Source organism: Takifugu flavidus, chromosome 5, assembly GCF_003711565.1.
Source record: "Takifugu flavidus isolate HTHZ2018 chromosome 5, ASM371156v2, whole genome shotgun sequence".
NCBI classification, from domain to species: domain Eukaryota; kingdom Metazoa; phylum Chordata; class Actinopteri; order Tetraodontiformes; family Tetraodontidae; genus Takifugu; species Takifugu flavidus.
The window spans coordinates 70,431-94,286 of NC_079524.1; the positions used below are offsets into that span (position 1 = coordinate 70,431).

Genomic DNA, 23,856 nt, shown 5'->3' on the forward strand with positions numbered 1-23,856 from the left:
CGGCAGAGAAAGACCCAAAAGGAACCGCAGGAACAGGTCCAGGTGTCCTTTTTCATTTGCAAGGCCTCGTCCACCGCACACTGGTAAAAATCAGCCTGTTTGATTTTGGTGTTGAACAGTATAGAGCCTAAATAACGTAATAAGGTTGTTTTTTCTGACAGTATGTTGGTGCCAGAATTGGTGAATTCCAAATGTGCATGAAGAGCAGCGAGAAACTCCTGAACACTCAGATGGACAAAGCAGAACACCTCCTCCTTGAAAAGTCCTCGCTCCCTTCTGAACATCTGCGTGAACACTCCTGAGTAGGCATCAGCCGACCTGACGGTGATGCCACAGTCTCTTAGATCGGACTCGTAGAAGATCACATTGCCTTTCTGCAGTTGTTCAAATGCCAGCTTTGCCAGAATTGGAATCATCTCACAGCTCTGGACTCCATTGTGGAGCTTTCCCGTCTCCTCTCTTGTTTTTCGGTGAGAACTGAACAACCAGGAAGTAGATGTACATCGCTGTGAGAGTCTTGGGCAGCTCTTCTCGCATCTTCAACACATCCTCAAAAACCTTTGCAGTGACCCAGCAGAAGATTGGGATGTGACACATGATATGGAGGCTTCGAGATGCCTTGATGTGAGAGATGATCCTGCACGCCTGCTCCTCCTCCTTGAACTTCCTCCTAAAGTACTCTTCCTTCTGCACGTCAGTAAACCCTCGCACCTCTGTCCTCATGTCCACAAAATCCGGATGGATCTGATTGGCTGCCACGGGCCTCGTGGTTATCCAGAGTCGAGCGGAGGGAGAAGACTTCTGTTAATGAGGTTGTGAGCAGGACCTCCACCGAGCACGGTGCCTTCACATCTATATCCGCCTCCTGGAATTCATTGGTTCTGGTGTCCATTTCTAGTCGGCTCTCATCCAGCCCATCCAAGATAAACAGAAGCTTGAATTTACAATTGTCAAAACTGGCGTCTCCTGATGACTGCAGAGCTGTAAAGATGCTGTTAAGAGCCTCTATTTGAATGGCCCTGGACTCTTGGATGCACTTATGAGTGAGTTCAGCCAAGGATAGGCGTGTCCCCCTCAACAGGTTCAGGTGGCGAAAGGTGAACGGCAATATGAGATGCACGTCTTGATTGGCTCGTTGTTCTGCCCAGTCCAACACAAACTTGCGGATTAGAAAGGTTTTGCCAATTCCTGCATTTCCGCTGGTCAGAACAGTTCTTATGGGTTTATATTTCCCAGCTGGAGGTGTAAACAGGTCACTGGGACTAATGGGTTGTTCTGTGTCTGAAGGTTCCCAACCATGTCAATCTGAGTGACCTCGTGCTGAGCATTGATGTGTATGTCGCCACCGGTGGTGACGTACAGCTGTGTGTAGACGTCGTCCAGCCGTTGCTCGTCTACCTTCTCATCGCAGCCTTCCTGCACACACATAAACTTGCTCTCAGGTTTGACTGAAGGTTTGATTGATAAGAGCCGATGGGGACGTGTTCACATGTGGGACCTTAAAGCAAAATATACATGCACATGTGTTAGTCGATATATTCAGCAGATATGAATATATTATATATTTATTCCAGAGTGCTTTGAGCTGATGTTTTACAGTTTATCTTCTTCTCAGGTCCAGTTGGACCTCACATTTCAAAAAGACAAGAACAGCATCACTGGAGTAAAACAATCCCAAAAACTTAAGTAAAGAACTCAGAAGAGCTTTTAAAGCAGGTACGACTGGAATTCTTTCAGACTGACGCTGCAGCAATTTGCTGTTGATGCTGCTGTTGAGATCTGACGCTCAAAGTTTCAGACTGGATCAAGTTTCACTGATTCCAGATCAGGAAAAACAATGAAAGTGGTGGCGGGTCTCAGCAGGTCCGAAGGGTTGATCATGAGTTCTGAACTTGATAGGAGACAAACCTCCATTCCAAGAAAAGGCGGTGCAGCTTCATCTGGAAGGATGGGTTAACCCTAACCCTAAGCATGCCTCCTCAGTCAGACCACTTCCTGTGTGTCTTGGTAACAGTTAACTCTAAATTTATGACATTTTAATGACGTTAGTGGTTATGATGGTCACTCTATCCATGCCTTTATTACACCTCTATCCATGCCTTTATTACACCTCTATCCATGCCTTTATTACACCTCTATCCATGCCTTTATTACACCTCTACCCATGCTTTTATTAACCCTCTATCCATGCCTTTATCACACCTCCATCCATGCCTTTATTACACCTCTATCCATGCCTTTATAACACCTCTATCCATGCCTTTATTACACCTCCATCCATGCCTTTATTACACCTCCATCCATGCCTGTTTACACCTCCATCCATGCCTTTATTACACCTCTATCCATGCCTTTATAACACCTCTATCCATGCCTTTATTACACCTCCATCCATGCCTGTATTACACCTCCATCCATGCCTTTATTACACCTCTATCCATGCTTTATTTTATAACACACCACCTATCCATGCCTTTATAACACCTCTATCCATGCCTTATCACACCTCCATCCATGCCTTTATCACACCTCCATCCATGCCTTTATTACACCTCTATCCATGCCTTTATAACACCTCTATCCATGCCTTTATTACACCTCCATCCATGCCTTTATTACACCTCCATCCATGCCTGTATTACACCTCCATCCATGCCTTTATTACACCTCTATCCATGCCTTTTTACACCCCATCCATGCCTTTATTACACCTCTATCCATGCCTGTATTACACCTCTATCCATGCCTTTATTACACCTCCATCCATGCCTTTATTACACCTCATCCATGCCTGTATTACACCTCTATCCATGCCTTTATTACACCTCCATCCATGCCTTTTTTACACCTCTATCCATGCCTTTATTACACCTGTATCCATGCCTTTATTACACCTCTATCCATGCCTTTATAACACCTCTATCCATGCCTTATTACACCTCCATCCATGCCTTTATTACACCTCCATCCATGCCTGTATTACACCTCCATCCATGCCTTTATAACACCTCTATCCATGCCTGTATTACACCTCCATCCATGCCTTTATTACACCTCTATCCATGCCTTTATAACACCTCTATCCATGCCTTTATAACACCTCTATCCATGCCTTTATCACACCTCCATCCGTGCCTTTATTACACCTCTATCCATGCCTTTATTACACCTCTATCCATGCCTTTATTACACCTTTATCCATGCCTTTATTACACCTCCATCCATGCCTTTATTACACCTCCATCCATGCCTGTATTACACCTCCATCCATGCCTGTATTACACCTCTATCCATGCCTTTATTACACCTCCATCCATGCCTTTATTACACCTCCATCCATGCCTGTATTACACCTCTATCCATGCCTGTATTACCATCTATCTATGCCTTTATTACACCTCTATCCATGCCTTTATTACACCTCTATCCATGCCTTTTTTACACTCTATCCATGCCTTTATACCCCTGTATCCATGCCTTTATTACACCTCCATCCATGCCTTTATTACACCTCTATCCATGCCTTTATCACACCTCTATCCATGCCTTTATTACACCTCTATCCATGCCTTTATCACACCTCTATCCATGCCTTTATTACACCTCTATCCATGCCTTTATTACAACCCTATCCATGCCTTTATCACACCTCTATCCATGCCTTTATTACACCTCTATCCATGCCTTTATCACACCTCTATCCATGCCTTTATCACACCTCTATCCATGCCTTTATCACACCTCTATCCATGCCTTCATTACACCTCTATCCATGCCTTTATTACACCTCTATCCATGCCTTTATTACACTCTATCCATGCCTTTATCACACCTCTATCCATGCCTTTATAACACCTCTATCCATGCCTTTATCACACCTCTATCCATGCCTTTATCACACCTCTATCCATGCCTTTATTACACCTCTAGCCATGCCTTTATTAAACCTCTATCCATGCCTTTATCACACCTCTATCCATGCCTTTATCACACCTCTATCCATGCCTTATCACACCTCTATCCATGCCTTTATTACACCTCTATACCATGCCTTTATCACACCTCTATCCATGCCTTCATTACACCTCTATCCATGCCTTTATTACACCTCTATCCATGCCTTTATTACACCTCTATCCATGCCTTTTTACACCTCTATCCATGCCTTATTACACCTCTATCCATGCCTTTATTACAGCATGGCCCGTCTGTCCTCTCCTGCCCGTTCCCATATTCTCCTACATAAATGCACATATTGCCGGTCTTGGTTTTCTCTGGTCTTGCTGATCCTGGATTCGCTCCATCAGGACCCGGAGGATGAAGGTGGGCCACATCTCTGATGAGGACGTCTGAAGATGCACCTGGACCTGGTCTATTACTGTTAATGCTGATGTGCTCTGTGCACGTGGCCTCTGCTGCACGTCTGCCCGTCCCAGGGAGACGGATCCCTCAGCTGTGGATCTCCTCCAGGTTTCTCCAGGTTTTTCCTGACCTGGTTTGAGGGCCTAAGGACGGAGGAGGAGGTCACACCTGTGCTGCCTGTAAAGTCCTCTGATGCAGCAATCTTGTGATTTTGGGCCTCAGGGCGGCTGATCGGCTCCGGAGGCACCAGAATCTCAGCAGAACCACTGGAGTGCTGCTCCTAAATCATGAAGCCATCTGCCATCGGACGTTAGACAGCCCCCTTACTCCACATCTTTAAAAGCCATCTCAAAATGCACCTTGATCCGGCTATGAGACTTTGATCCTGCTTTTATTGTTTGTGACGTTTTTCTTCCGTGTTTTTATACTTATTTTATCTGAGCTGCTTTATAATTGTAATGATTGTTTTTAGTGCTTTATGAATATCATCATGAAACAACTCTGGAATTCTCTGAAACATTTTAGTGTAAAGATGTTTTACCCGACGTGTGTTTTGAGCTTTCTGTTCTCCGTTCAGCACTTTATTCTCAGCAACACTGATAACGAACTAGAGAAACAGTTTTAACCTTTAACCTCTCCTGTATTAAAGGCTTTAGAACAGAAACTGACCTTCTGGATCTGAACTGACAGCTGAAAGATTTTGCAGAATGTCGTTCCGAGGTATCTTCTCTAAAATCTTCTTGGTGACTTCCACGGCTCCTTGATCTTTGTAAGCCTTCACCATCAAATCCACAACGACCGTCCTCTCTCTGGTCTCTAGTTGGTAGTTTTTAATCGGGTTGAAGCCTCCCATGATTCCAGAATCTTTCAGGTAAAATTTGAATTCACTGAATTCTCCTCAGGTAAAATCCTGCAGAACCTTCAGCAGGATCTCTTGGGCCATTGTAGCGTCCTGCTGGCAGTAGACCTGCAATCAAGTGAGTGAAGGAACATTTCAGGAGTGAAACTTTGCACCTTCTCTTCAGAGCCTCCGTCACAAACACCATCGTACAGGAGATGGTTTTAAGGTTGAATGAGTCATTTACGATGGTCCAAAGTTGGTTGTCAGTAACGGGACAGGAAAGGAGGGAGGGAGGGAGGGAGAGAGGGAGGGAGGGAGAGAGGAAGGGAGGGAGAGAGGGAGGGAGGGAGGGAAGAGAGGGAGGGAGAGACGGGAGGGAGGGAGGAGAGGGAGAGGGAGGGAGGGAGGGAGGGAGGGAGGAAGAAAGAAAGTTTATTAAAGCAGAATTCATTGGTTCCTTGGCTAATATTGCATCACTCTGTGTACTAGGGTTAACCAGGGTTAACTAGTCGCAGGGTCAACTAGACCTAGGGTCAACCTAAGGTTAACCGGGGCTAACTAGTCCCGGGGTTAACCAGTCCTAGGGTTAAGTAGCCCCAGGGTCAACTAGTCCCGGGGTTGAAGCAGTGTTAACCAGTGTCAACCCAGGATTAACCAGTCCCGAAGTTAACCAGTCCCAGGGTAACCAGTCCCAGGGTAAACTAGTCCAGGGTTAACCAGTCCCAGGGGAGGATGGAGGAGGTGAGGATGGAGGAGGGGAGGACGGAGGAGTGGGGAGGATGGGGAGGGGAGGATGGAGGAGGGGAGGAGGGGAGGATGGAGGAGGGAAGGATGGAGGAGGTGAGGATGGAGGAGGGGAGGATGGAGGAGGGGGAGGAGATGGAGGAGGTGAGGACGGAGGAGGTGAGGATGGGGGAGGGGAGGATGGAGGAGGTGAGGACGGAGGAGGTGAGGAGGACGGCAGTAAGGGGAGGGATGAGGAGGGTGAGGACGGGAGGAGGGAGGACGGAGGAGGGAGGACGGAGGAGGTGAGGATGGAGGAGCGGGAGGATGGAGGAGGGGGAGGGAGGAGGGGGAGGACGGGGGAGGGGCGGAGGGATGGAGGAGGGGAGGATGGGGAGGGGAGGATGGAGGGAGGTGAGGATGGGGGAGCGGGAGGATGGAGGATGGGGGAGGAGGAGGAGGGGAGGACGGAGGAGGAGGGATGATGGAGCCGGAGGGGAGGGAGAGGAGGAGGGGGCGGGGAGAGACGGAGAGAGGGAGGAGGAGGACGGGAGAGGAGGAGGAGGACGGAGGACCGAGGGGAGGACGGGGGAGGGTGGAGAGGTTGAGAGAAGGAGGAGGGGAGGAGGGAGGAGGGTGTAGGGGGAGGAGGGGAGGAGGGGGAGTGAGGAGGTGAGGGGAGGGAGGGAGGAGGGGAGGACGATTGAGGAGGAGGGGGAGGAGAAGAGGGATTCACGCCCTGGGATGGAGCGAGGGACTGAGGAGGAGGAAGGACGGATCGACCTGAGTGACGGGAGGGGAAGGCGAAGGACGAGGATGGGAGGAAGGAGAGGGGAGGACAGGAGGAGGGGAGGACGGAGGAGGGTGAGGAGGGAGGAGGGAGGAGGAGGAGGGGAGGAAGAGTGAGGGAGGAGAAGGATGGAGGAGGGGGAGGAGAGGGGGAGGGGGAGGAGGGAGGAGGGGAGGATGGAGGAGGGGAGGAGGGAGGAGGGGAGGAAGGGGAGGAGGAGGAGGGGAGGAAGGGGGAGGGGAGGAAGAAGGAGGTTGGCGAGAAGCGAGGGAGGTTCAGAGGATGGAGGAGGGGAGGACGGAGGAGGGGAGGTGAGGGAGGAGGGGAGGATGGAGGAGCGTGAGGAAGGGGGAGGAGCGAGGGGTGAGGCGGAGGAAGGAGCCGATGGAGGAGCGAAGGAGGAGAGGGGTCCAGCGAAGGAGGAGGAGGGGAGGATGGAGGAGGGGAGGATGGAGGAGGCGGAGGATGTGAGGAGGGGAGGAGGAGGATGGTGAGGAAGGAGGAGGGGAGGAAGGAGGAGGTGAGGATGGGAGAGGGGAGGAGTGGAGGAGGCGGAGGGATGGAGGAGGAGGGGAGGATGGAGGAGGGGAGAACGGAGGAGAGGGGAGGACGGAGGAGGGGAGGACGGACGAGGGGAGGAAGGAGGAGCGTGAGGAGGGAGGAGGCGAGGAGGACGGAGGGGTGAGAGGGGAGGATGGAGGAGGTGAGGATGGAGGAGGGGAGGAGGACGGAGGAGGGGGAGGACGAAGGAGGTGAGGGCGGGGGAGGGAGGGTGGAGGACGGAGGGAGGGGAGGACGGAGGATGGGGGGTGAGGGTGGAGGAGGGGAGGATGGATGGAGGAGGTGAGGATGGAGGAGGGGAGGACGGAGGAGGGGAGGACGGAGGAGGGGAGAGAGGGAGGAGGGGAGGATGGAAGAGGGGAGGATGGAGGAGGGGAGAGAACGGAGGAGGGGAGAGGAGGAGGGGAGGACGGAGGAGGGGAGGACGGAGGAGGGAGGAGGAGGAGGTGAGGACGGAGGAGGTGAGGAAGGAGGAGGTGAGGACGGAGAGGGTGAGGAAGGAGGATGAGGGAGACGGAGGAGGGGAGGAAGGAGGAGGGGCTTGAGGAGGAGGGAGGGGTGAGGACGGAGGAGGGGAGGACGGAGGAGGGTGAGGAAGAGGAGGAGTGAGGACGGAGGAGGGGGAGGATGGGAGGAGGAGGAGGAGTCTGCTGTAGGAGAGGAGGCGGAGGAGGAGGAGGGAGGACGGAGGAGGTGAGGATGGAGGAGGGGGGATGGAGAAGGGGAGGATGGAGGAGGGGAGGAAGGAGGAGGGGAGGAGGAGGAGGAGGAGGATGGAGGAGGGAGGAGGAGGGAGGATGGAGGAGGGGAGGATGGAGGATGGGAGGTGAGGATGGAGGAGGGGAGGATGGAGGAGGGGAGGATGGAGGAGGTGAGGAGGGGGGAGGTGAGGATGGAGGAGGGGGAGGATGGAGGAGGTGAGGATGGAGGAGGGGAGGAGGGGGAGGATGGAGGAGGGGGAGGATGGAGGAGGGGAGGACGGAGGAGGGGAGGATGGAGGACGGGGAGGATGGAGGAGGGTGAGGAGGACGGAGAGAGGGGAGGACGGAGGAGGTGAGGACGGAGGAGGGGAGGATGGAGGAGGGGAGGATGGAGGAGGGGAGGATGGAGGAGGGGAGGATGGAGGAGGTGAGGAGAGGAGGGGGGAGGGGTGAGGATGGAGGAGGGAGGATGGAGGGGTGTGAGGATGGAGGAGGGGAGGATGGACTCGATGATGGCCGTTATAAAAACTGCGCCAACATCCTGGGAGGCAGTTTGAGCTTCCTCAGCTTCCGTAGGAAGAAATCCTTTGCTGGGCCTTCTTGATGAGGGAGCTGATGGTTGGCTCCCACTTAAGGTCCCGGGTGATGGTGGTGCCCAGGAAGCGGAAGGAGTCCGTGATGGTGATGGGGGAGTCCATGAGGGCAAGGGGGGGCAAAGGGGCTGTGACTTTCCTGAAGTCCACAATCATCTCCACTGTCTTCTGAGCGTTCAGCTGCAGGTTGTTGTGGTCTGCACCAGGACACCAGTCGAGCCACCTCCCTCCTGTAGGCAGTCTCGTCTCCATTGGAGATGAGCCCGATGAGGGTGGTGTCCTCCACAAACCTGATCAGTTTGACAGACTGGTGGCTTGAGGTGCAGCAGTTAGTGTACAGGGAGAAGAGCAGGGGGGAAAGTACACAGCCCTGGGGTGATCCAGTGCTGATGGAGACAGAGTCCGAGACAGTCTTCCCCAGCCGCACATGCTGCCTCCGATCCGTCAGGAAGTGAGTGATCCACCTGCAGAGGGAGGCAGGCACACTAAGCTGGGACAGCTTGTCCTGTAGCAGAGCGGGGCGGATGGAGATGGTGTTGAACGCAGAGCTGAAGTCCACGAACAGGGTCCTGGCGTAGGTTCCGGGGGAGTCCAGATGCTGCAGGATGGAGTGAAGGGCCAGGTGGACGCGTCGTCCCCAGATCTGTTGGCTCTGTAGGCGAACTGCAGTGGATCCAGGAGGGGGGGTGGTGGGGATGGAGGATTGAGGTTGTGGCAGGATCAGGCGCTCTAAGGACTTCATGACTACAGAGGTGAGCGCCACAGGTCTGGAGTCGTTAAGCCCAGTGATCCATGGCTTCTTGGGGACAGGGACCATGGTTGAGGTTTTGAGGCAGGCTGGCACCTGGCACGACTCCAGGGAGGAGTTGAAGATGTCTGTGAAGACAGGAGGCAGCTCCTCTGCGCAGTGCCTCAGGGTGGAGGGAGACACGCCGTCCGGGCCAGGGGCGAGGAGGGGGGGGGGGGACTGGTGGTAAGTGGAGGGGGGGGGGGAGGGGGGGGGACTGGTGGTGAGTGATGGTGAGTGGAGAGGGGGGGAGGAAGAGGGGGCTGATGGTGAGTGATGGGGGGGGGACTGGTGGTGAGTGATGGTGAGTGGAGGGGGGGGAGGGAAGGGGGGAACTGGTGGTAAGTGATGGGGGGGGGACTGATGGTGAATGGAGGGGGGGAGGAGGGGGGGGACTGGTGGTAAGTGATGGGGGGACTGATGGTGAGTGATGGTGAGTGGAGGGGGGGAGGAGGGGGGGACTGATGGTGAGTGAAGGGGGGGGGCTGATGGTGAGTGGAGGGGGGGGGAGGGGGGGGGGGGACTGGTGGTAAGTGATGGTGAGTGGAGGGGGGGACTGATGGTGAGTGGAGGGGGGGACTGATGGTGAGTGGAGGGGGGGAGGAGGGGGGGACTGGTGGGAAGTGATGGTGAGTGGAGGGGGGGACTGATGGTGAGTGGAGGGGGGGGCTGATGGTGAGTGATGGGGGGACTGATGGTGAGTGATGGTGAGTGGAGGGGGGGGGACTGATGGTGAGTGGAGGGGGGGGCTGATGGTGAGTGATGGGGGGGGACTGATGGTGAGTGATGGTGAGTGGAGGGGGGGGGACTGATGGTGAGTGGAGGGGGGAGGAGGGGGGGGAATGGTGGTAAGTGATGGGGGGGGGACTGATGGTGAGTGATGGTGAGTGGAGGGGGGGAGGAGGGGGAACTGGTAGTAAGTGATGGGGGGGGGCTGATGGTGAGTGGAGGGGAGGAGGAGGGGGGGACTGCCTTTGATGGAGTGAGGTCCATGGGGGCAGTGGCCCTGGGGGGGGGGGGGGGGGTGGGTGGGTGATGGATGAGGGAGGGGAGGGCGGGAGGGAGGGGGGACTGCCTTTGATGGAGTGAGGGTCCATGGGGGCAGCTACACTGGGGGGGGGGGGGGTGTTGGGGCATAGTGGAGGGACAGGCTCTGCCAGGGCTCCTCGTCCTGACCCTCTGGAGCCTGAGGCCTGTAGTGGGTGATCGGCCTCAGGCCTCCACACAGAAGCAGAGTCGTTAGCAGTGAATGCTGCTGAAGTTCTCCGAACACACAGATTCTCCTCAGTTCCCTGCTAAACCGGTATTTGGCCTCTGTCTCTGTCTCCACTTTTCAGCGCTGCTTCCTTTTCTTTCCTGATCTGTCTGAGTCTCGGAGTGAACCAGGGCTTGTCATTGGAGTAACTCACCCTAGTGCGCGTTGGTAGAATGCGCTCCTCACAAAAGTGGATATATGAGGTCCCAGTGTCCGTGTACTCATCCAGATCATGTGTGGCCCCTTTAACATGTCCCAGTCAGTTGTGTCCAAGCACGTGCGCAGCTCCTCCACAGCCTCACTGCTCCATTCTTCGTGGTGCTCACGGATGGCTTTATTAGTTTGAGTTCTGTCTGTATGTGGGGATCAGGTGGACCATCACGTGATCAGACAGTCCTAGGGCAGCACGGGGGACGGCCCCGATACGCGTCCTTCACTGTGGTTGTAGCAGTGATCCAGCCTGTTGCCCTGGTGGGGCATTTGATGAACTGTTTGTACCTGGGGAGCTCGTATCTCAGGTTGCTCTGATAAAGTCACCAAGCACGATAACCAGAGCGTCGGGATGGGTCCGCTCCACTTGTTGAATACGGTCCGCGAGCGTGCGCTGAGCCTCGCGCACGTCCGCATCTGGCGAGATGTAAACAGAGGCCAGAATGAATGAAGCGAACTCACGCGGAGAATAGAAGGGTCTGCAGTTGATGAAGAGGTGTTCCACAGCAGGAGAACAGTGCTGGGAGATCACGGTCACATCAGTGCACCAGTCGCTGCTGATGGAGAAGCAGACTCCACCGCTGCTCTCTCCCCAGAGAGCGCCAGGAACAGCTGGAATCCCCCGAGGAGGAGCAGCTGGAATCCCCCGAGGAGGAGCAGCTGGAATCCCCGAGGAGGAGCAGCTGGAAACCCCCGAGGAGGAGCAGCTGGAATCCCCCGAGGAGGAGCAGCTGGAACCGCCCGAGGAGGAGCGGCTGGAACCCCCCGAGGAGGAACGGCTGGAATCCCCCGAGGAGGAGCGGCTGGAACCGCCCGAGGAGGAACGGCTGGAATCCCCCGAGGAGGAGCGGCTGGAACCGCCCGAGGAGGAACGGCTGGAATCCCCCGAGGAGGAGCGGCTGGAACCGCCACGAGGAGGAGCGGCTGGAACCCCCGAGGAGGAACGGCTGGAACCGCCCGAGGAGGAGCGGCTGGAACCCCCGAGGAGGAACGGCTGGAATCCCCGAGGAGGAGCGGCTGGAACCCCCGAGGAGGAACGGCTGGAACACCCCCGGGAGTAGCGGCTGGAACCCCCGAGGAGGAACGGCTGGAACGCCCGAGGAGGAGCGGCTGGAACCCCCGAGGAGGAGCGGCTGGAACCCCCCGAGGGGGAACGGCTGGAATCCCCCGAGGAGGATCAGCTGGAACCCCCGAGGAGTAGTAGCAGCGGAACCCCCCGAGGAGGAGCAGGTGGAACCCCCCGAGGAGGAGCGGCTGGAACCCCCGAGGAGGAGCGGCTGGAATCCCCCGAGGAGGAATAGCTGGAACCCCCCGAGGAGGAGCGGCTGGACCCCCCCGAGGAGGAGCGGCTGGAACCCCCCGAGGAGGAGCGGCTGGAACCCCCCGTGGAGGAATAGCTGGAACCCCCCGAGGAGGAGCAGCCGAAGGAGGAGGAGCAGCTGGAATCCCCGAGGAGGAGCAGCCGGAACCCCCGAGGAGGAGCGGCTGTCCGGTGTCTCTTTCCTGAACCAGGTTTCAGTGAAGCAGAGAACACACGAGGGGGAGAAATCTTGATCCGTATCAGCAACTTCAGCTCGTCCATTTTGTTCCAAAGTGAGTTGGCGTTGGACAGAAAGATCCCAGGCAGCGCCGTGCGCGAGCCTCTCCTGCGTCGTCTCCGCAGACCGCGGACGCCCTCGCCGTGGGGGCGGAGCGGCACAGCGTTGAGACGGGCGGAGGCCGCAGACCGCGGACGCCCTCGCCGTGGGGGCGGAGCGGCACAGCGTTGAGACGGGCGGAGGCCGCAGACGCGGACGCCCTCGCCGTGGGGGCGGAGCGGCACAGCGTTGAGACGGGCGGAGGCCGCAGACCGCGGACGCCCTCGCGTGGGGGCGGAGCGGCACAGCGTTGAGACGGGTGGAGGCCGCAGAACGCGGACGCCCTCGCGGTGGGGGCGGAGCGGCACAGCGTTGAGACGGGCGGAGGCCGCAGAACGCGGACGCCCTCGCCGTGGGGGCGGAGCGGCACAGCGTTGAGACGGGTGGACGCCGTCACCATGGGGGCGGAGCGGCACAGCGTTGAGACGGGCGGAGGCCGCAGACCGCGGACGCCCTCACCATGGGGGCGGAGCGGCACAGAGTGGCTCCTCTGGCAAAGGTTGATCCCTGACAGTGAGGTCATGGAGGTGGGAGGTGCAGGAAGTGCGCCGTGCGCTACAGTGCACACTCGTGCAGCCATGTTCTATTGTGGGGGCACGACCTGATTTTTCTATTGATTCTCCTAACAGGAGCAGCCGTTGATCAATAGTCTAATATCAATGCCTGTTTCAGCCTGTGAAGCTGTTAATGATGCTGTGAGAGGAAGGAAGGCCTCACTGATGCATTTAGTTCTAACTATATATTCAGCCGTATATGTAGAATACTTCATCTTTACTGCACCAGAGCTACGATGGCTGAACATCTCAGACGTGCTCCACAATCCCACTGTGATCCAGTTTATTTCTGATTCCTGCTTCATTGGAATTGTGGTCAAAACATCCCGGACTGCTTTTGTGTGTCTTTAGTCACGAGTCCGGTGCTGTTCTAGACCTTCACCCCACCCCCAGCATGGCCGTGATCAGCACTACAGTTAAAAACATAAATATTGGAATATCAGAAATGTCCTCTTGACAACATGCAGATGCTGTTTCCTCTTGTATTGTGATTCACCATGAGATTATTTTTAAGTCAAGGGCGACTCTGAAGATGCTTGTTTTTTAGAATACAGATTTATACTGATGATCACAGTTGTGTTATATGGGTGCCTACAACATTTGCTCCACTAGATGGCAGCCTTTCCAGAGCTCTATGATTATTTAGCTGGCTGTGGAATAACATTCTAAACACCCCATAGTTCACGCTTGGACAATTCAAGACCCTTAAAAATGTATCTGAGTGAGAATTGACATTGCTTTTCTGATGTTGGATGTTAATTTTGTCTCTCGTCCGTTCTAAGCTCTCTGTCTCCTCTTGGGATCTATGTTACTGTTTACATCTGTGAGTTCTCGTGGTGATCATGAAGGATGAGGCCAACTTGGCTGAGTCGCTTTGGAAAAAGAAGTTTAATCTCACCAGGAAAATTAAAAATAAAGGACAAAGGTGTAGAAAAACAGCCAGTTTTCCTAGGATCACGTTGCTCTCTCCTGACAACCTGTGGAATCAGCAATAGGAAAGATGAGGTTGGTTGGACAGACGGGACCTTCATGATGAACATCCAGCAGGTCTAGAACTCATATTCAGGCCGTGAGCTCAACCCTCGTGTTTCTTCAGACGGAAGCTTCTCCTGCGTTCGAACACAAATGCACCGAGGAACCGGAGAGAACCCAGACCATGAACTAAAGCCAAAGCCGGGGAACAGCGGTTCAGTGAATGTGGTTTTGAAGGTATGGAGGTGGACCAGGGTGTCGGTGGTGAATCTGTAGAAGGTCACAGTGCCAGCGGGGTAGTTCACATAGACGGCGACTCTCCGAAGATCAGTGGATGATAATGTGTGGAGGGTCTACACTTTTGTTATCGTGGAGGACAGAGTAACCGCTGTCAGAACACAGAAGGCTCCAAGACTGCTGATTCGCTCCAAACCGGCTTTGGAAATGATTCCATGTCTCCGGATCTTTTTGTATGCTACAGAAATGTGAACCCGTCCTGTCCACTCCACCTCCCAGTAACAGCGACCAGTTAGGCTGTTGCTACACAGCAGCTGGAGACAGACTCAAACCTCTCTGGATGGTCTGGATATGGTTGGTACTCGACCACTGCCTCATCACCCTGTTGTTGGACACTTGGATTAACCTGTGGACGGTGTTGGTGTCCACGCTGAGCTCACAGTGATCTAAAGGGAGAGAGGAGGAACCAGGAACCAGCTCATGAAACACAACTGAGTCCACTAACTGCTGCTTTTTTCAGAGCGTGACGTGCTGACGCATCAAGTTGATCACTTACACTTCTTCACACCACTCTTAAGTCTCTCTTTCCCACAATGGTCCAGTCTGGATTGGGAGAAGACACAGAGGAAATGAAATCCAAGGCAGGACAGAGGTTCAACAGATGCCACCTCAACCTTGAGCTCTACACTGTTCGTCCCTGACTTTGGGTCTGCCTGAACCGGTTTGCTCTTGATTCGGTTTGTGAACCTCAGAGCTGGATTTGTGACATCTCTCCATATGCCAACGTCATGGAGGAGAACTTTGCCTATTTCTCTCTAAGGATTCCCTCACAGGCAGTGGCTGCAGCCCAGATGGTTGTGCTGGCATCACCTGATCTTTTTGTATCTCTGACGTGACCCTTTTATTCTCCCTTATGTGGGTTCTCGTACCCTGAAGGTCCAGAAAGCATCACATCTCTCTGCTCAGAGGTGGTTCAGATCTCACAATGTGCTGCTTGAACCAGCGAACGTCTGGAAGGTCTCCATGCTCATCAATAAATAGTATCAGGTCTTCATTTTAGGGAGGGTGTTTGCATCTACCTGAGAACCTCCAGGCTCAACTCTGGATCCTCCAGAACAGCAGAGAGCTGCTTCGTTCCATCATCTCCAGGATGGTTGAAGCTCAGGTCCAGTTCTTTTAGATGGGTGGGTTGGACCTCAACGCTGAGGCCAGAGAAGAACATCCTTCTGCTGTGATGAGACAGCCCGATAACCTGCATGCAAGCACATCCACCACACACACACACCACACACACACACACACACACACACACACACACACAAACACACACCACACACACACACACACACACACACACACACACACGCACACACACACACCACACACACACACATTGCTCACTAATTAACAGCTCATTTATGCAATGATACGGATGATACGGAATGAAATCAGTCTTGGAGTAACTACTGCGACTGCCTAAAACGCTGCCAGATGTGATGCGTGTTGCTAACACCTGCAGAACACCTGCAGACACCTGCAGAACACCTGCAGACACCTGCAGAACACCTGCAGACACATGCAGACACCTGCTGACACCTGCAGACACTTGCAGACACCTGCAGACTACTGCAGACACTGCAGACACCTGCAGACACCCGCAGACACCTGCAGAACACCTGCAGACACCTGCAGACACCTGCAGAACACCTGCAGACACCTGCAGACACCTGCAGAACACCTGCAGACACCTGCAGACACCTGCAGACATCTGCAGACACCTGCAGACACATGCAGACACCTGCAGACACCTGCAGACACCTGCAGACACCTGCAGAACACCTGCAGACACCTGCAGACACATGCAGACACCTGCTGACACCTGCAGACACCTGCAGACACACCTGCTGACACCTGCTGACACCTGCAGACACCTGCAGACACCTGCAGGACACCTGCAGACACCTGCAGACACCTGCAGCTGCAGAACACCTGCAGACACCTGCAGACACCTGCAGACACCTGCAGAACACCAGCAGACACCTGCAGAACACCAGCAGACACCTGCAGACACCTGCAGACACATGCAGACACCTGCAGACACCTGCAGAACACCAGCAGACACCTGCAGACACCTGCAGACACATGCAGACACCTGCAGACACCTGCTGACACCTGCAGACCTGCAGACACCTGCAGACACCTGCAGGACACCTGCAGACACCTGCAGACACCTGCAGAACACCAGCAGACACCTGCAGAACACCAGCAGACACCTGCAGACACCTGCAGACACCTGCAGACACTGCAGACACCTGCAGAACACCAGCAGACACCTGCAGACACGTGCAGACACTGCAGACACCTGCAGACACCTGCTGACAGCTGCAGACACCTGCAGACACCTGCAGACACCTGCAGGACACCTGCAGACACCTGCAGACATCTGCAGACACCTGCAGAACACCTGCAGAACACCTGCAGACACCTGCAGACATCTGCAGACACCTGCAGAACACCTGCAGACACCTGCAGACACCTGCAGACACTTGCAGAACACCTGCAGACACATGCAGAACACCTGCAGACACCTGCAGAACACCTGCAGACACGTGCAGAACACCTGCAGACACCTGTAGAACACCTGCAGAACACCTGCAGACACCTGCAGACACCTGCAGAACACCTGCAAAACAGCTGCAGACACCTGCAGAACACCTGGAGAACACCTGCAGAAAACTGCAGAACACTTACACGGCTTTTCTGCAGGCTCTGACCACTGGCAGCAGCCTCAGAAGAACCCACTCTGAAGCAGAGTATTTCTTCAGGTCAAACATCTCCAGGTCTGTCCTGAGGACAGTAATATGAAGCCAAGAGCTGACCACTGAGCAGAGGGAGGAGAGACTTTCTGTTGTCAATCTTCCAGATCTGAGGTTCTGTTGAACCTCCTGGACCAGTGAACTATCGTTCAGCTCGTTCAGACAGTGGAACAGGTTGATGATTCTCTCTGAGGACAGATTCTCTCCAATCTTCTCCTTGATGTAGCCAATGATTTCCTGATTGGGCTCTGAGCTGCCTTCACCATTAATTAGACCTCGTAGAAGAGCCTGATTGGTCGGCAGAGAAAGACCCAAAAGGAAACGCAGGAGGAACAGTCCAGGTGTCCTTTTTCATTTTGCAAGGCCTCGTCCACCGCACACTGGTAAAAATCAGCCTGTTTGATTTTGGAGTTGTGCAGTTTAGAGCGTAAATAACGTAATAAGGCTTTTCTTTTTGACAGTATGTTGGTGCTAGAATTGGTCAATTTCAAAGTGTGCATGAAGAGCAGCGAGAAACTCCTGAACACTCAGATGGACAAAGCAGAACACCTCCTCCTTGAACAGTCCTCGCTCCTTTTCTGAACATCTGCGTGAACACTCCTGAGTAGGCATCAGCCTCCCTGACGGTGATGCCACAGTCTCTTAGATCGGACTCGTAGAAGATCACATTGCCTTTCTGCAGTTGTTCAAATGCCAGCTTTGCCAGAATTGGAATCATCTCACAGCTCTCTGGACTCCATTGTGGACCTTTCCCGTCTCCTCTCTTGTTTTTCGGTGAGAACTGAACAACCAGGAAGGAGATGTACATCGCTGTGAGAGTCTTGGGCAGCTCTTCTTGCATCTTCAACACATCTTCAAAAACCTTTGCAGTGACCCAGCAGAAGATTGGGATGTGACACATGATATGGAGGCTTCGAGATGCCTTGATGTGAGAGATGATCCTGCACGCCTGCTCCTCCTCCTTGAACTTCCTCCTAAAGTACTCTTCCTTCTGCACGTCAGTAAACCCTCGCACCTCTGTCCTCATGTCCACAAAATCCGGATGGATCAGATTGGCTGCCGCGGGCCTCGTGGTTATCCAGAGTCGAGCGAGGGGAGAAGACTTCTGTTAATGAGGTTTGTGAGCAGGACCTCCACCGAGCACGGTGCCTTCACATCTATATCCGCCTCCTGGAATTCATTGGTTCTGGTGTCCATTTCTAGTCGGCTCTCATCCAGCCCATCCAAGATAAACAGAAGCTTGAATTTACAATTGTCAAAATTGGCGTCTCCTGATGACTGCAGAGCTGTAAAGATGCTGTTAAGAGCCTCTATTTGAATGGCCCTGGACTCTTGGATGCACTTATGAGTGAGTTCAGCCAAGGATAGGCGTCTCCCCTCCCCCCAACAGGTTCAGCTGGCGAAAGGTGAACGGCAATATGAGATGCACGTCTTGATTGGCTCGTTGTTCTGCCCAGTCCAACACAAACTTGCGGATTAGAAAGGTTTTGCCAATTCCTGCATTTCCTCCGCTGGTCAGAACAGTTCTTATGGGTTTAAGAACCCCCCGAGGGGAACGGCTGGAACCGCCCGAGGAGGAGCGGCTGAACCCCCCGAGGAGGAACGGCTGGAATCCCCCGAGGAGGAGCGGCTGGAACCCCCCGAGGAGGAACGGCTGGAACCCCCCGAGGAGTAGCGGCTGGAACCCCCCGAGGAGGAACGCTGGAACCGCCCGAGGAGGAGGGCTGGAACCCCCCGGAGGAGGAGCGGCTGGAACCCCCCGAGGAGGAACGGCTGGAATCCCCCGAGGAGGATCAGCTGGAACCCCCGAGGAGTAGCAGCTGGAACCCCCCGAGGAGGAGCAGGTGGAATCCCCCGAGGAGGATCAGCTGGAACCCCCCGAGGAGGAGCAGGTGGAACCCCCCGAGGAGGAGCGGCTGGAACCCCCCCCGAGGAGGAGCGGCTGGAATCCCCCGAGGAGGAGCGGCTGGAATCCCCCGAGGAGGAATAGCTGGAACCCCCCGAGGAGGAGCGGCTGGACCCCCCCCGAGGAGGAGCGGCTGGAATCCCCCGAGGAGGAATAGCTGGAACCCCCCGAGGAGGAGCGGCTGGACCCCCCGAGGAGGAGCAGCTGGAACCCCCCGAGGAGGAGCGGCTGGAACCCCCCGAGGAGGAGCAGCGAGGGAGGAGGAGCAGCTGGAACCCCCCGAGGAGGAGCGGCTGTCCGGTGTCTCTTTCCTGAACCGGGTTTCAGTGAAGCAGAGAACACGAGGGGGAGAAATCTTTGATCCGTATCAGCAACTTCAGCTCGTCCATTTTGTTCCAAAGTGAGTTGGCGTTGGACAGAAAGATCCCAGGCAGCGCCGTGCGCGAGCCTCTCCTGCGTCGTCTCCGCAGACCGCGGACGCCCTCGCCGTGGGGGCGCGGGCACAATGAGCGTTGATGACGGGAGGCAGCGCACCCGGACGCCCTCGCCGTGGGGGCGGAGCGGCACAGCGTTGAGACGGGAGGAGCCGCCGCAGACCGCGGACGCCCTCGCCGTGGGGGCGGAGCGGCACAGCGTTGAGACGGGCGGAGGCCGCAGAACGCCGATGATGCCCTCGCGGTGGGGGCGGAGCGGCACAGCGTTGAGACGGGTGGAGGCCGCAGAACGCGGACGCCCTCGCGGTCGCGGTGGGGGCGGAGCGGCACAGCGTTGAGACGGGTGGAGGCCGCAGAACGCGGACCCCTCGCCGTGGGGGCGGAGCGGCACAGCGTTGTTGAGACGGGTGGACGCCGTCACCATGGGGGCGGAGCGGCACAGCGTTGAGACGGGCGGAGGCCGCAGACCGTGGACGCCCTCACCATGGGGGCGGAGCGGCACAGAGTGGCTCCTCTGGCAAAGGTTGATCCCCTGACAGTGAGGTCATGGAGGTGGGAGGTGCAGGAAGTGCGCGTGCGCTACAGTGCACACTCGTGCAGCCATGTTCTATTGTGGGGCACGACCTGATTTTTCTATTGATTCTCCGAACAGGAGCACCGTTGATCAATAGTCTAAATATCAATGGCCTGTTTCAGCCTGTGAAGCTGTTAATGATGCTGTGAGAGGAAGGAAGGCCTCACTGATGCATTTAGTTCTAACTATATATTCAGCCGTATATGTAGAATACTTCATCTTTACTGCACCAGAGCTACGATGGCTGAACATCTCAGACGTGCTCCACAATCCCACTGTGATCCAGTTTATTTCTGATTCCTGCTTCATTGGAATTGTGGTCAAAAATCCCGGACTGCTTTGTGTGACGACTTTAGTCACGAGTCTGGTGCTGTTCTAGACCTTCACCCCCCCCCCCAGCATGGCCGTGATCAGCACTACAGTTAAAAACATAAATATTGGAATATCAGAAATGTCCTCTTGACAACATGCAGATGCTGTTTCCTCTTGTATTGTGATTCACCATGAGATTGTTTTTAAGTCAAGGGCGACTCTGAAGATGCTTGTTTTTTAGAATACAGATTATACTGATGATCACAGTTGTGTTATATGGTGCCTACAACATTTGCTCCACTAGATGGCAGCCTTTCCAGAGCTCTATGATTATTTAGCTGGCTGTGGAATAACATTCTAAACACCCCCATAGTTCACGCTTGGACAATTCAAGACCCTTAAAAATGTATCTGAGTGAGAATTGACATTGCTTTTCTGATGTTGGATGTTAATTTTGTCTCTCGTCCGTTCTAAGCTCTCTGTCTCCTCTTGGGATCTATGTTACTGTTTACATCTGTGAGTTCTCATGGTGATCATGAAGGATGAGGCCAACTTGGCTGAGTCGCTTTGGAAAAAGAGGTTTAATCTCACCAGGAAAATTAAAATAAAGGACAAAGGTGTAGAAAAACAGCCAGTTTTGCTAGGATCACGTTGCTCTCTCCTGACAACCTGTGGAATCAGCAATAGGAAAGATGAGGTTGGTTGGACAGACGGGACCTTCATGATGAACATCCAGCAGGTCTAGAACTCATATTCAGGCCGTGAGCTCAACCCTCGTGTTTCTTCAGACGGAAGCTTCTCCTGCGGTCGAACACAAATGCACCGAGGAACCGGAGAAGAACCCAGACCATGAACTAAGCCAAAGCCGGGGAACAGCGGTTCAGTGAATGTGGTTTTGAAGGTATGGAGGTGGACCGGGTGTCGGTGGTGAATCTGTAGGTCACAGTGCCAGCGGGGTAGTTCACATAGACGGCGACTCTCTCGAAGATCAGTGGATGATAAGGTGTGGAGGTCTACACTTTTGTTATCGTGGAGGACAGAGTAACCGCTGTCAGAACACAGAAGGCTCCAAGACTGCTGATTCGCTCCAAACCGGCTTTGGAAACTGATTCCATGTCTCCGGATCTTTTTGTATGCCACAGAAATGTGAACCCGTCCTGTCCACTCCACTCCCAGTAACAGCGACCAGTTAGGCTGTTGCTACACAGCAGCTGGGGAAAGACCTGAAACCTCTCTGGATGGTCTGGATATGGTTGGTACTCGACCACTGCCCTCATCACCCTGTTGTTGGACACTTGGATTAACCTGTGGACGGTGTTGGTGTCCACGCTGAGCTCACAGTGATCTAAAGGAGAGAGGAGGAACCAGGAACCAGCTCATGAAACACAACTGAGTCCACTAACTGCTGCTTTTTTCAGAGCGTGACGTGCTGACGCATCAAGTTGATCACTTACACTTCTTCACACCACTCTTAAGTCTCTCTTTCCCACAATGGTCCAGTCTGGATTGGGAGAAGACACAGAGGAAATGAAATCCAAGGCAGGACAGAGGTTCAACAGATGCCACCTCAACCTTGAGCTCTACATGTTCGTCCTGACTTTGGGTCGGCCTGAACCGGTTTGCTCTTGATTCGGTTTGTGAACCTCAGAGCTGGATTTGTGACATCTCTCCATATGCCAACGTCATGGAGGAGAACTTTGCCTATTTCTCTCTAAGGATTCCCTCACAGGCAGTGGCTGCAGCCCAGATGGTTGTGCTGGCATCACCTGATCTTTTTGTATCTCTGACGTGACCCTTTTATTCTCCCTTATGTGGGTTCTCGTACCCTGAAGGTCCAGAAAGCATCACATCTCTCTGCTCAGAGGTGGTTCAGATCTCACAATGTGCTGCTTGAACCAGCGAACGTCTGGAAGGTCTCCATGCTCATCAATAAATAGTATCAGGTCTTCATTTTAGGGAGGGTGTTTGCATCTACCTGAGAACCTCCAGGCTCAACTCTGGATCCTCCAGAACAGCAGAGAGCTGCTTCGTTCCATCATCTCCAGGATGGTTGAAGCTCAGGTCCAGTTCTTTTAGATGGGTTGGGTTGGACCTCAACGCTGAGGCCAGAGAAGAACATCCTTCTGCTGTGATGAGACAGCCCGATAACCTGCATGCAAGCACATCCACCACACACACACACCCACACACACACACACACCACACACACACACACCACACACCACACCACACACACACACACACACACACGCACAACACACACACACACACATTGCTCACTAATTAACAGCTCATTTATGAAGGTGCAATGATACGGAATGAAATCAGTTCTTGGAGTAACTACTGCGACTGCCTAAAACGCTGCCAGATGTGATGCGTGTTGCTGAACACCTGCAGAACACCTGCAGACACCTGCAGACACCTGCAGACACCTGCAGAACACCTGCAGACACATGCAGACACCTGCTGACACCTGCAGACACCTGCAGACACCTGCAGACTACTGCAGACACCTGCAGACACCTGCAGACGACCCGCAGACACCTGCAGAACACCTGCAGACACCTGCAGACACCTGCAGAACCCTGCAGACACCTGCAGACACCTGCAGAACACCTGCAGACCCTGCAGACACCTGCAGACATCTGCAGACACCTGCAGACACATGCAGACACCTGCAGACACCTGCAGACACCTGCAGACACCTGCAGAACACCTGCAGACACCTGCAGACACATGCAGACACCTGCTGACAACTGCAGACACCTGCTGCAGACACCTGCAGACACCTGCTGACACCTGCTGACACCTGCAGACACCTGCAGACACCTGCAGGACAACCTGCAGACACCTGCAGACACCTGCAGAACACCTGCAGACACCTGCAGACACCTGCAGACACCTGCAGAACACCAGCAGACACCTGCAGAACACAGCAGACACCTGCAGACACCTGCAGACACATGCAGACACCTGCAGACACCTGCAGAACACCAGCAGACACCTGCAGACACCTGCAGACACATGCAGACACCTGCAGACACCTGCTGACACCTGCAGACACCTGCAGACACCTGCAGGACACCTGCAGACACCTGCAGACACCTGCAGAACACCAGCAGACACCTGCAGAACACCAGCAGACACCTGCAGACACCTGCAGACACCTGCAGACACCTGCAGACACCTGCAGACACCAGCAGACACCTGCAGACACGTGCAGACACATGCAGACACCTGCAGACACCTGCTGACAGCTGCAGACACCTGCAGACACCTGCAGACACCTGCAGACACACCTGCAGACACCTGCAGACATCTGCAGACACCTGCAGAACACCTGAAGAACACCTGCAGACACCTGCAGACATCTGCAGACACCTGCAGAACACCTGCAGACACCTGCAGACACCTGCAGACACTTGCAGAACACCTGCAGACACATGCAGAACACCTGCAGACACCTGCAGAACACCTGCAGACACGTGCAGAACACCTGCAGACACCTGTAGAACACCTGCAGAACACCTGCAGACACCTGCAGACACCTGCAGAACACTGCAAAACAGCTGCAGACACCTGCAGAACACC

General features: G+C 54.5%; 1 protein-coding gene and 1 long non-coding RNA gene across 2 annotated transcripts in view; both read right to left on the reverse strand.

Moving 5' to 3' along the window:
- Positions 1-23,856, reverse strand: part of LOC130526167 (NLR family CARD domain-containing protein 3-like) — a 34,970-nt gene that overhangs the window by 3,304 nt on the left and 7,810 nt on the right. The window lies entirely within an intron of this gene.
- LOC130526174 (uncharacterized) lies at positions 21,237-22,456 on the reverse strand. The gene is made up of 3 exons (XR_008950667.1): positions 22,241-22,456; positions 21,720-21,766; positions 21,237-21,610 (listed from the first exon to the last, which is right to left on the reverse strand). It is a non-coding gene; the product is annotated as an uncharacterized LOC130526174 (long non-coding RNA).